Source organism: Mobula hypostoma, chromosome 29, assembly GCF_963921235.1.
Source record: "Mobula hypostoma chromosome 29, sMobHyp1.1, whole genome shotgun sequence".
Taxonomy (NCBI): domain Eukaryota; kingdom Metazoa; phylum Chordata; class Chondrichthyes; order Myliobatiformes; family Myliobatidae; genus Mobula; species Mobula hypostoma.
In genome coordinates, this window is record NC_086125.1 from 19,436,797 (window position 1) to 19,451,399 (window position 14,603).

General features: G+C 41.9%; 1 protein-coding gene across 2 annotated transcripts in view; it reads left to right on the forward strand.

The window, feature by feature from the left end:
• Positions 1-14,603, forward strand: part of LOC134339433 (microtubule-associated serine/threonine-protein kinase 1-like) — a 347,798-nt gene that overhangs the window by 134,522 nt on the left and 198,673 nt on the right. The gene's annotated exons all lie outside the window — the stretch shown is intronic.

The following is a 14,603-nucleotide window of genomic DNA, read 5'->3' on the forward strand; positions in this document are numbered from 1 at the left end:
GTCGCATTTTATCACATTACCTCACAGAATACATCACATGACTGCGGTGAGACAACTGAGCAATGGGAGTAATTACGATGGATGATGAAAAGCTCTGGTAAAGAGGTTGATTTGACAGAGTATTTTAATGGAGCAGAGAGATTCAGGAAGAGACTTTCTGAGACTGCTGAATTGAAGGCACAGTTGGTAATTGTGGGCAATGGAAAAGAGAGACAGAAAATAGCCAGAGCAGTGCAGAGTACCCTGGGAGTTGCAGATTTATAGTAGATTGAGACAGACAATCGCCAGAGCAGTGCAGATTACCCTGGGAGTTGTAGACTTGTAGGAGATTGAGACAGACAATCGCCAGAGCAGTGCAGATTACCCTGGGAGTTGTAGACTTGAGGGAGATTGAGACAGACAATCACCAGAGCAGTGCAGATTACCCTGGGAATTGTAGACTTGTAGGAGATTGAGACAGACAATCGCTAGAGCAGTGCAGATTACCCTGGGAGTTGTAGACTGGATGGAATTTGGAAAGATAAGGCCATGATTTGGAATCCAATTTTGAGAACTTCAAACCATGGCATGCATGGATTTGGATGGGGCTGAGTATAAATGTGCAAAGTGAACTTTCCATTAAATCTGTTCCTAGCACATTCAAACAGTGCCTCTGAGATTATAACTTTTAAAAATATGTATTCATTTTTTTTGAATCAGAAAATCTCTAGCAAGGCAGGTGGAATTTAATGCAGACAAAAATGAGGTGCTGCACATTGGGAGGACAATCTAGGGTAGAACTTACACAGTGAACAGTAGGGCACAGAGGAGTGTGGTAGAACAAAGGGAACTGTGAATACAGATCCATAATTCCTCGAAAATGGCTGCACAGGTAAATAAGGTCATAAGGAGGGCTCTGGGAACATTGGCCTTCATATGTCACAGTATTGAATACAGGAGTCGAGAAGTTAGGTTGAAGTTGTGTAAGCCATTGGTGAGGCCAAATTTGGAGTATTGTTTATAGATCTGATCACCTACCTACAGGAAAGATAAATATAAGATTGAAAGAGTAAACAGAAAAGTCACAAGGATATTGTCAGGATGTGAGGATCTGAGTTTCTATGGAAGGATTGAATAGGTGAGGAGTTTTTTTCCCTGCAGCTTAAGAGACGAAGGTGAGATTTGATAGAGATATACAAAATCATGAGGGGTAGGGACAGGGTAAATGCAAACAGGCTTTTTCATCTGAGGTTGGGTGAGACCAGGACAAGAGGTCATAAGCTAAGAATAAAAAGTGAAATATTTAAGGGAACCCGAGGGGGAACTATTTCACTTAGAGGTTGGTGCAAACGTGGAATGAGAGTTTCCAGCACAAGTCATGGATGCGGGTTCAATTGCAACATTTAAGAGAAGTTTGGATAAGTACATGGATGGGAAGAGTATGGATGGCTGTGGTCCAGGTGCAAATCATTGGGACTAGTCAGCATGGACCAGATGGGCCAACTGCCCATTTCTGTGCTGTAGTGCTCTATGACTCTATTTGTTGTCCATTCTTCACTACCATTGAGGAGAAGGTGGGGGTGGGCCACCTTGAACCACTGTAGTCCATCTGGTGAAGGTAATCCCACTGAGCTTTTGAATGAGGGGTTTGGGTTTTAACCTAGTGGTGATGAAGCTAGATAGGTGGTGATGGTCTTCTCCTGTCTACCTCTCTTGTTCTTCAGGGTTAGGAAATGGGGTTGGAGTGGCCTGGTGATACACACTGGTGTGCAAGTGGTGGAGAGAATGAATGTTTAGGGTGATTCATTGGCTGCCAATCTATATATGTCAACTCAGTGGCCACTTTATTAGGTACATTTGTACACCTGATTAGTGCAAATATGTGATGTCCATCATGCGGCAGCAACTCAATGCATAAAAGCATACAGACATTGTCAAGAGGTTCAGTTGCTGTTCAGATCAAACATCACAATGGGAAAAGAAATATGGACTAAGTGAGTTTGACTATGGAATAATTGTTGGTGCTTAACAGGGTGGTTTGAGTATCTCAGAAACTGCTGCTCTCCTGGGGTTTTCCACGCACAACAGTCTCTAGAGTTTACAGAGAATGGTGCAAAAAACAAAAAAAAGGAAAAAAAAATCCCGTTAGCAGCAGTACTGTGGCCAAAAACGTCTTGTTAATGATAGAGGTCGGAGCAGAATGGCCAGGCTGGTTCGATCTTAGAGGAACGCGGCTGTAATTCAAATAACCGTGAGTTACAACAGTGGTGTGCATGCACAATGTGTCGAACCTTGAAATGGATGGGCTACTGCAGCAGACGACATTGAACATTGAGGGCACTTTATTAGGTAGAGGAGGTATGTGACTCAAACCCAAACTCTAATCCTAATGCTTCAGGTTGAAACCTTCATTGTGGATGTAGCCTGTCCATTTCCCTCCACAGATGCTGCCTGGCATGCTGAGTTCCTCCAGCAGTCTGTGTATTGTTCTACACGTTAGGTGGTAAACCAGGCATGAATGATGTTCCATTAACACTAATAGTGGCCAGACCTTACGTCTTAGTTGGATTTAATTGTATGCACCAAAATGCAAAGGAACATCTGTTTAGATCATGTTTCCCACATTGTTAGAATGTTTTATAAATCCTTACAGCTAATGAACCACATCTGGTCACTGTTGTAATTGGCTGTTATACTCTCTAGCGTTTAGGAAGGTAGGAGATAATCTCATCTGAAATTCTGAAAGACTCTAACAGGTTGAATACTTTGAATTGTTTCCTCTATGGAGGAGTCTCAAATTTAGGGTAAGGGATTAACCATTTCAGGCTGCAATAAAGGAGGAATTTCTTCCCAGAATGTTGCGATTCCTTGGAATTCTCTAACCTGGAGAGCTGTGAATAATCAGAATCAGGTTTATTATCACCGGCATATGTCGTGAAATTTGTTAACTTAGCAGCAGCAGTTCAATGCGATACATAATATAGAAGAAGAAAAAAATAAAATAATAATAAATAAATAAGTAAATCAATTACAGTATACATATATTGAATAGATTAAAAGTTGTACAAAAAACAAATAATATACATTTCAAAAGTGAGATAGTGTTCATGGGTTCAATATCCATTTAGGAATTGGATGACAGAGAGGAAGGAGCTGTTTCTGAATCGCTGAGTGCGTGCTTTCGGGCTTCTGTACTTCCTACCTGATGGTAACAGGGAGAAAAAAGCATATCCTGGGTGCTGGAGGTCCTCAATGAGTCCAGAGAAGGAACAGATACTGTAGAGGAGTTGTGGATTGTGGGGATCAGGCAGGAAACTGACACTGAGGCCAAGTTCAAACAAGCCATAATGTTAAATGGCTGACAAATCAGGCTTAAGGCATGTGTTGCTGAACCTTATGGTTTTTAATGTTCCTGTGAAACAAAGTAGCCACTCTGTGCACAGCATGTTCCAGCAGTGTGGCGATTATGATAAGCTGATATTACATATGGAGATGATATTGTCTAAAAATGTTTCTTCAGAAGTCAAGAGTGAGGTGCAAAGTGTGGATACAGTTATTTTATTAGCTGTTCAGAACAAAGTGGTTAATAGTAAGTAACAGCAGCAGGGTAACTAATGTTAATTGTAACTAATTCACTCTATATCAAATAATCTGCCTTGTGGTTTTTCTTCATACCGAAAACTGGTTCAAGATTTATAGATAAGGAAGTCTTCTCTGATAAGACCAGCCTGTGAGACAACAAAGACAGTCTTGATTTATGCTGCTATCACATAGAACATAGACCATTACAACACAGTACAGGCCCTTCAGCCCGCAATGTTGTGTTGACATTTGGACCTACTCTAAGATCAATCTAACTCTTCCCTCCTACAAAGCTCTCCATTTTTCTGTCCTCTATGCCGCCTTCTAAGAGTTTCTTAAATGTCCCTAATGTGTCTGCCTCTACCACCACCCTTGTCAGGGTATTCATGTATCCACCGCTCTTGCGAAAAAAAATCCCCTCCTCTGTATTTCTCAGAATCAGAATCGGGTTTAATATCACCATCATATGTTGTGAAAATTGTTAATTTTATGGCAGCAGTGCAATGCAATATATGATAATATAGAAAAAACTGAATTATAGTTAAGCGTGTATATATATATATATATATATATATATCAAATAGTTAAATAAATAGTGCAAAAACAGAAATTAAAAAGTAGTGAAATAGTGATCATGGGTTCAATGTCCATTCGGAAATCAGAGGGAACAAGCAGTTCCTGGAATCTCCTCAAATGCCAAATGAAATATAGCCGCTGCCTTGCCTTCTTTAGAGCTGCGTCAAAATGCTGTGACCAGGTTAGGTCCTCAGAGATATTAAAACCCAGGAGCTACAAATTGCTCACTTTGTTCACTTCCGACCCCTCTATGAGGATTGCTTTGTGTTCCCTCATCTTACCCTTTCTGAAGTCCACAACCAGCTCTTAGATCTTACTGACATTGAGTGCAAGGTTGTTGCTATGCCACCACTCGACTAGCTGGTATATCTTGCTCCTGTATGCCCTCTTGTCAATATCTGAGATTCTGCCTGACAATGGTTGCATCATCAGCAAATTTATAGATGGGATTTAAGCTGTGTAGGAAAAGTAGAGCAGTGGGCTAAGCACACATCCCTGAGGTGTGCCAGTGTTGATTGTCAGCAAGATGGAGATGTTATTACCAATCCACACAGATTATGGTCTTCTAGTTAGGAAGTCAAGTATCTTTTTGCAGAGGGAGGCACAGAGGCCCAAATTCTGTAGTTTTTTGATTAGGACTGATGGTGATGATCTGTAGTCAATAAACAGCATCCTGACTTAGGTTTTGGCATTGTCCAGGTGATCCAAGGCTGCATGGAGAGCCAATGAGATCACGTCCAGCATAGACCTCCCACAGCCATCCATATCCCTCCCATCCATGTACTTATCCAAACTTCTTTTTAACTGCTGCAGTTGTGGTGTTAGGCAAATTGCAGTGGGTCTAGCTCCTTGCTGAGGCAGGGGCTGAATCTAGGTAGGAGTTGATTCTAGCCATGACCAACCTCTCAAAGCACTTCATCACCGTAGATGTGAGTGCTACTGGACGATAGTCATTAAAGCAGCTCACTCTGCTGTTCTTGGGGCCTGGTGTAATTGTTGCCCTTTTGAAGCAGGTTGTTGTGTTCTTTATACGTACCGTGGGTTACTCATAAAGACACATATTCTGGAAGAACATAACTAGAACTTTAATTTAACAGCAAACAGCAACCACGTCTAACATATAATCTTCTCGATCATTCTGTCAGTTCTGTGCATGCTCTGAACTCTGTCACGTGACACATGGTATCACCACATCTTCCTTTCCTTAAAAAGAAACACAGTTAGCAACATTAATCAAAACAAATGCATAATTTAACATGTCTCTGTCAGTCTCTCTGGGGGTTTACGAACACGAGTAGACCTTCTGAGTGTTTCACACAGTTCTTGTGTTTCATTGTTATTTCCATGTTTTGTCTGGTCTGCATCAGTTAACTGAAATTCTGAAGTTGGCTCTTTCCAGAGGTCTTTGCGATTTCTTCTTAATACTGCTCCTTCTGTTTGGACCATGTATGATCTGGGTTGCACTTCTTCAAGTACTGTAGCTTTCTGTGTCCATGTGTTCATTTTGTCTTGTATCCTTACTTCATCTCCTTGGCGCAGTTCAGGTAATGGACGAGAACATCTGTCAAAGTATGTTTTCTGCTTTGCTGTGTTCATCTTTCCATCTTTTCACTTGTTCACCTTCCTCTGTTCTCAAGAGGCTCTCATTTATTTGCAGATTGGATCTCAAACGGCATCCCATCAAGAGCTGAGCAGGTGAAAATCCATATTCAAGTGGAGTACTACGATAGGCTAACAAAGCTTTATAAAAATCACCTCCGCTATCACTTTGTGCATCAGTTTCTTGATAATTCCTACCGACTTCTCAACTAACCATTGAACCGAGGGAAAAATGGACTCGATGTTGTATGAACAAAGCCCCATTCCTGACCAAAATGTCTCATGCATTCACCATTGAATTGTGGACCATTGTCTGTGAAAACTTCATCAGGTACACCATGTCTGGAAAAAACTGATTTCATGCATATAATTACATTCTCTGCTGTTGTTCTGCCCAAACCACACACTTCAGGATACAAGGAGTAGTAATCTGATATTAATAGATGATCTTTGTTGTCATTTACAAAAAGATCAACGCCTACCTTCTGATAAGGTCTCTGAGGACTAGGATGTGGATGCAGTGGCTCCTTAGGGTTGCTGGGTTGGTATTTAAAGCATATTCAACAAGAAGACACCAATTCTGCAATTTCTTGATTCATCCTGGGTCAAAACATCACTTCCCGTGTCCTTCTCTTACACTTTTCAATACCTAGGTGGCCTTCATGAATTTTCCCAAGCATTTCTTTTTGGAGACTTTTAGGAATTACAATTCTGCTACCTTTATGCAATATCCCATCTACAACAGAAAGGTCTGATCTGTGGTTCCAATAATCTTGTGCTTCTGAGGTACAGTAGTGCCTATTATCTGGCCATACTTCCATCACCACTAGTATTACCTGACTGAGAATTTTGTTCTTCTCTGTCTCAAGACACAGCAGTTCCAACTTTTTGGGAGCAACAGGTACAGTTTCTATGACCATATCAATAAATACCTGAACATCAATAATGTTCCCGTGACTGTCTTTTGTCGTTGGATCCACAGCTCTGGAAAGTGTGTCAGCCGTGTACATGAATTTTCCAGGTGTGTATGACACATTCAATACATACCTTTGCAATTTGATCATCATTCGCTGAATTTGCAAAGGACAGTTGCATTAAGGTTTGCGAAACAATGCAATCAAAGGCTTATGATTGGTTTCAACACCAATAGATTGCCCTGACACAAACTGATGAAATTTCCAACAAGCAAACATAATGCTGAGCAACTCTTTTTCAATTTGAGCATACCTTGTTTCTGGATCAGATAATGAACGAGATGCATATACCAGTGATAGTCATTCCTGATCATGTTTCCGGAGTAATACTGCCCCTAAGCCTGCCTGAGATGCATCACTTGAGATTTTGATGGCTTTCTCAGCATCATAGAATTTCAATACACGTCCTTTGGTGAGCACTTTCTTGAGATTTTGCCATGCCTTCTCCTGTTCATGATTCCAGCTCCATCTGTTTTGCTTTTCTGTTAGCTGCCTCATTGGAGCAAGCTGTTCTGAGAGATTGGGTATGAATTTTCCCAGGTAGTTGACCATTCCCATAAACCTTTGAACATCCTTTTTACATTGCGGTCTTGGCATTTTCTCAACAGCAGAAATCTTCAATGGATCAGGACGCACACCCTCATCGCTGATGATATCACCCACAAAGGTAAGTTCAGTCACTCCTAGCTGACATTTGTCTTTATTGAACTTCAGGTTTGCCTTGTGTGTTGCCTCTAAGACTTGTCTAAGTCTGGCGTCATGCTCTTGTTTAGATGATCCCCAAACAATAATATCGTCCATGGATGTATCGGGCCCTCAATGTGCTCGTATGGCATGTGAATGGTTTCATGGTACACTTCAGGAGCTGATGCAATTCCAAACAGAAGCCAAATAAAATGGTATCTGGCAAAAGGAGTGTTAAAGGTTCACAACTTTGAACTCGGTTCATCTACAAACGTTTGTAGTTTAAGTTGCCAGAATCCAGAGGATGCATCCAATTTACTAAAGTACTTTGCATTAGCAAACTGTGACATAATTTCTTCAGGAGTAGGCAATTCAAAATGCTCTCTTTTAATGGCTCGATTCAAGGCTCTTGAATCTAAGCAAATCCTAGTTTTCCATTTTTCTTATCAACAATAACAAGCGAATTGACCCATTCAGTTGGTTCATCAATTTTTTGTATGACTCCTAACCGTTCCATTCTGTCAAGCTCTGTTTTCAGTTGATCACGTAATGCAAAAGGTACTTTTCTACATGGATGTACTACGGGTGGCACTGTGTTGCCAATTTTAATCGTGCGCTTTCCTGGAAGACAACCAAGCCCTTTGAACAAGTCCTCATACTCTTTCATCAGGTCACTGTATTCTGACTCTGTGTCACTGTCCAGGACTAAGACTCTTTTCACCAAATTCAGTCTCTCACAGGCAGATAAACCAAGTATTGACTGTACATTGTTAGGCACGACCACAAATGAAAGCGTGTGCACCATATTTTTGTGTGATACTTTTGCCGCACATGTTCCTTTACCTGGAATGTCTGCACCTGAATACCCAGTCACTTTTATATTTGTCTGATGTAACTTTGGTCTCAGATTCTGCAAAAACATTTACTTGTGCTCCAGTATCCAATTTAAACAGAATAATGTTTTGGTTCACTTGCAGTGGCATAGTCCAGTCATTCTTACTTCGTTTTCACAAAGCACATCTATATAAAACTCCTCATGTTCATTTTCAAGCACTGCATTTATGTGTTTTATTTCCTTTCTACTTCTGCGACTGTGTGAAAAATGATTAATCTTACCACAGTTGTTACACAGTTTCTGATACGCTGGACACATTTTAGGTCAGTGCTGCCACCCACAGCGATCACAAAGTCTTTTTCTTTCAAACGATGTCTTGCTCTCTGTCGGTTTCGTAGTCACTTGATTATTTTTTCTAACATGTTCGTGGTTATTCACAGCGTGTATGCTGCAGTTCTCAATAAAAAGCTCTTTAGCCTGTGACTTTATAGTTTCCAAAGCTTTGCAGAGAATTAAAGCTTCTTCCAAATTTACGTTTGGTTCTCTTAAGAGTCTTTCTCTCAGAGCATTATCCAGAATGCCGCAAACAATACTGTCTTTAACGAGAGAGTCCGTCAGCTCTGCAAACTCAAATGTTTTACTGTGGTTTCTCAATTCCGTAACAAATTGATCAATCGTTTGACCAACTTTCTGCTTGCATGTAAAGAATTTATACTGTTCATACGTCACATTGCGCTTCAGTATGCAAAGTGACTCAAACTTATCGATTATCGCTTTTAGATTCAAATTATCTCCATCTTCGAAAGTAAAATGGTTATATACCTCAATTGCATCATCCCCAATCATATGGAGTAGAATTGCAGCTTTCGTTTTCTCTGTTTTATTATCTGCTCCGATCGCCGATAAATAAATTTCAAAACGCTGTTTAAATCTTTTTCAATTTTCAGCTACATTTCCAGTCAGCTGAAGCATCAATGGGGGTTGCAAAACTTCCATTCTTAAGGTTGTTAGCAAACAATGAAAAAGTTTGCGCTTTTTTTTTCGCTTATCTCCACTTCTCCTGTGTTAGTGAAACGAATTATTCTTCCAGACCGACATTTGACACCATGTTGTGTTCTTGATATGTACCGTGGGTTACTCATAAAGACATATATTTTGGAAGAACATATCTAGAACTTTGATTTAACAGCAAACAGCAACCACATCTAACATACAAGCTTCTCGATCATTTTGTCAGTTCTGCGCATGCTCCGAACTCTGTCATGTGACACATGATATCACCACACAGGTGGGAACCTCTGAGAGATTGAAATGTCTTTAAAGATTCCCACCAGTTGGTTGGCGCAGGTTTTCAGCGCCTTACCAGGTACTCCATTGAGTCCTGCTTCACTCTGCTGAAAGACAGCCCGACATTGGCCTCTGAGACAGAGATCACAGGGTCATTGGGTGCTACAGGGATCCTCATAGCTGTGGTTTTACTCTCTCTTTCAAAGCGTGCATAAAAGGCATTGAGCTCATCCGGGAGTGATGCATCACTGCCGTTCATGCTGTTGGGTTTTGCTTTGTAGGAAGTAATGTCCTGCAAACTTTGCCAGAGTTGACGTGCATCCAATGTCACCTCCACTCTCACTCAGAATTGCTTCTTAGCTCCTGAAATTGCCCTCTGCAAGCCTGGTTTTCTTGTACAGAACTAGGTCACCAGACTTAAATGCCACAAGATCTCGCCCTCAGCTGACTGCGAACCTCTGAGTCATTCACGGCTCTTGATTTGGGTATGTACGACATGTTCTCATGGGCACACACTATCCACACAGGTTTTAATAAAGTCGGTGACAGCTGAGGTGTGGTCACTTTCTCCAATCACCTTAAAAGTATGACCCTGGCGCTAGCCATTTCCACTCTGGGGAAAAAGCCTCTGGCTGTCCACTGAGTCTACGACTCTTACACCTGTTCAAGTCACCTCTCATCCTCCTTCGCTCCAGAGAGAAAAATTCTAAAAGGGCATCACAGCTCAGATTTACAGATAAAGAAACTACAGAGGTACTACAAAGAACAAATATTCACCGATCACTTACAGACAAACAGGTGATTATCCAAACATCTAAGCAAGGATAAAGGAAGTTAGACGACAAAGAAAAGGAACAACTTAGGCTCTAATCCAACAGTGAATATGTTTTAACTGGACATCTGGAATAAGTCATCCACTCTTCCGAGCTGTGCCATGGAATCTTTTACCTCCATGTAAAGAGATGAGCGACGCCTCAGTTAATCTGTACAGATACGGAACAGTACAGAACAGGGCCAGGCCCCTTCGGCCTATGACGTCCTGCTGACTATGATGCCAAATGAAATTCAGCCGTGCAAAATGCTGGAGGAACTCGGCAGGCAAGGCAGCATCTATGGAAAAAAAGTACAGTCGACATTTCAGGCCGAGACTCTTTGGCAGGACTGTTGCCTTTACCTGATCCATAGCTCTCCATGTCCACATGCCTGTCTAAATGCCTTGTAAATACCACAGTTGTGTCTTTTTCCACCACCATCACTGACTGTGCATTCCAGGAACCTATCACACTGTGTAAAAACATAATAATTACCCTCTAGTATTTGACATTTCCACCCAGGCATAAACATTCTGCTTATCTACCTCATCTATGTATTCCTATCAGGCTCCTTCTTAGCCTCTGTTTCTCCAGGCAGCACAGTCGTGATTAGCAGTAGCGCCACTACAGTGTCAGTGACCCGGGTTCAATTCCCACCTCTGTCTGTAAGGTGTTTGTATGGCCTCCCTGTGACTGTGTGCTCCAGTTTCCTCCCACAGTCTAAAGACATGTAATTGGTCAGTGCGGGCTTAAAAACATAGAAAACCTACAGCACAATACAGGCCCTTTGGCCCACAAAGCTGTGCCGAACATGTCCGTACCTAGGCTTACCCATAGCCCCTCTATTTCTCTCAGCTCCATGTACCTATCCAGGAGTCTCTTAACCCTGTCGTTTCCGCCTCCACCACCGCTGCTGGCAGCCGATTCCACGCACTCACCACTCTCTGCGTTTAAAAAAAAAACTTACCCCCGATATCTCCTCTGTACCTGCTTCCAAGCACCTTAAAAATGTGCCCTCTCATGCTAGCTATTTCAGCCCTGTGAGAAAGCCTCTGACTATCCACGCGATCAATGCCTCTCATCATCTTGTACACTTGTTGAGCCGAAGGGCCTGTTACCATGATGTATCTCTAAGTAAGTAAAATGAAAATAAAAATAGTCCAAGTCTGTCCAAAATCTCCTTATAGCTGATACTCTCTAGTCCAGGCAGCATCCTTGTGACCCCTCATCTGTACCATCTCCAAAGCCTCCTCATTCTTTGTGTAATGGGGTGGCCGGAATGGTACACATTTCTGTGAAAGTCAGCATGAGGTCCATGAAGCAGGCACATGGTCCAATAATGGGAATAGAGAGAACTTGTCTGATATTTTTTGCTGTAGACAAGATGGAAACTGAAGTCAGATTACAGACAATTCGTTATAACAATCCCAAAACTGCACTCAGTTCCCATTTCGTTGGATATCCGCTGGACCTAATAAAGTGGTCATGCCTTCTGCTGCTGTGTAGCCCATCCATTTCAAGGTTTGACATGTTGTGTGTTCAGAGGTGCTCTTCTGAACATCACTTTTGTAACTGTCACCTTGCTGTCAACTTGATCTAGTCTGACCATTCTCCTCCGATCTTCTCATTGACAAGGTGTTTTCATCCACAGAACTGATCACTGGATTAATTTTGCTTTTTGTACCATTCTCTGTAAGCTCTAGAGACTGTTTTGCATGAAAATCCCAGGAGATCTGCAGTTTCTGAGATACTCAAACCATGCCGTCTGACACCAACAATCATTCCACAGTCAAAATCACTTAGATCATATTTCCTCCCCCATTCTAATACTTGGTTTGAAGAACAACTGAATTTCTTGGGCATGTCTGCATGCTGTTATGCATTGAGTTGCTGCCAGATGATTGGCTGATTAGATATTTCAATTAACGAGCAGGTACACCTAATAAAGTGGTCACTGAGTGTATTTGTAGCTGTAGTCACTAAAAGACTGGAAAAGCATCTTTGAGAGTACGAGGAGATTGCAAACTCACGTAGAGCAAATTCTCCTCTGGATCCTGGACTGATTGACTGGTATCTGTGCTATAAATGCAGTGTAATATTCCGTTATTGATATCCGGTATAGATTGGAATCTGTTCATGGAATGTTTGCATGTAGCATTCTAATCCATGGATCTAAAGAGTAACTTGGATGGTCTGAATACGGTCTTTATGCAAATTGACAGCTATCTGAAAATGAGTTACCAGCAGGAATAAAATTAAAGGGTTTGAGTGTTTTCTGTACTAATAGTAGTTATCTGGAAGTGAATCTAATTAAGGATCTTGAATGTGCGGTGCACACTCATGATTGCTAGTTTAACTGGTTCGGGTGATACATTCTGTGGTTTGTAGCTCTAATCTGAAAGGCAGAATTAAATTACAGAGAGGAGAGCACACCTGGTGTCTGTTAGTTAGCACTGATTGAATTTTACAGGGGAGCTTGTGTGCTAAGCCTGGCTGCATCCTACATTGCCTACAGCTGCCAGTCCAATCATTTCACACCGTCTCCTCGATACACAGTGACATTCGCACTAGCAGATTATCTGGCGTGATGCCATTAACTGTGGCATTACTCTTGGAGTAATTGACACCCAGGGGTCTGGGAAAAGACTGCAGGGAGAGGTCTTGAGAAGGAAGACGCTCAGTGCTGTAATCTTGCACAAAAGTTCTAATGCTGTCATTAGAAGCAAGGACGACTCATGGTGGGCGGAGATGGGGGTGGAGGAGTCAGCTTGTACCTCAGGTCATGTCAGTGGATTCGCCGAGGCCTGTTTTACACTTTTGTAAAGATTAGCTTTATTTGTCATATGTATTTAGAAACATGTTAAACAGTGAAGCATGTCCACAACTCACTATCCCTAACCTGTACGTCTTTGGAATGTGGGAGGAAACAGGAGCACCCGGAGGAAACCCACATGGTCACGGAGAGAACGTATGAACTCCTTACAGATGGTGGTGGGAATTGAACTTGGTTCACTAGTGTTGTAATAGCATCACGCTAACCACTTGTGCATGGATATCACTGTGCACACCTGGAACATCTGTACATTAGCCATGGAAGACCAGGAGTGAAAATCATATCTGGTTGTGACCTGCAGTAGGACCCCAGTTTTTTTAAATTCCAATTATAATTGATTTTTCATTGAGGTGAGGTCACAAGGCACCAAAATGAGCCCACAGTCTGGCCGAACTCCATAGCTTTAGATGGGACAATAACAGTTGACCTGTTTTTGAATCCCTCTGTGGTTTTCCCCCTTCCTGTGTTGGATTCTCTCCTCCACCTCTACTGTCCTCAGACACCTCCGCAGCCTTTCTGTCTCCATCCATAACTCCCATTGTTGAACCATTGCATCCCAGCCTTCAGGTGCCAAAACCCTGGAATTTGCTGCTTTGGGTTTTGAAACCTCCCTCTTCCTACAAGTGTCTGCTCAACTCTACCTCATCTGACTGCATGGAGTTTGCATGTACGCCCTGTGTCTGCATGGATTCACCCAGCAGTCCATCACAGGCAAAGCCTTCCCCACCATTGAGCATGTCTACAAGGAGCGCTGCCACAAGAAAGCTGTATCAAGGACAGCCACCGTCCAGTCCATGCTCTCTTCTCACTACTACCATCAAGCAGAAGGTACAGAAGCCTTAGGTCCCACACCACCAGGTTTAGAAACAGTTATTACCCTCGAACCATTGGGCTACTGAACCAGTGTGGACAACTTCTTCCATCTCAATGCTAAACTGATTCCACACGTGATTCACTTTCATGTCCTCATATTATCTTGTTATTTTTGTTATTTGTATGATTTGTCTTATTTTGCACATTGGTTACTGGTCAGTCTTTGCTTATGAGTAAATGTTAATAAATTCTGTTGTATTTCTTTATTTTCCTGTAAATTCCTGCAAGAAAATGAACTTCAAGGTCGTATATGGTGACTCAATGTGGAGAAGAGTCGATGGGCCACTTGGCCTAATTCTGCACCAATGTCTTGTGGATTTGCACCTACTTTGATAAGAAATTTACTTTGACTTTGATGTTGGCTTCCTCCTATAATTTGAAGACATGCAGGTTGATAGGTTAATTGTCCATTGCAAGCCTGTAGGTGAGTTTAGGGTTGAGTTTATGTGAATGTGGAGAGGATACATTGAGATTAAGGTAGGTGGCTACCTCATTGTCAGCATGGACATTGGGCTGAAGGTCTTACGTCTGTGTTCCATGAACAAGGTGACTTTATGGCTTGTTGTCTA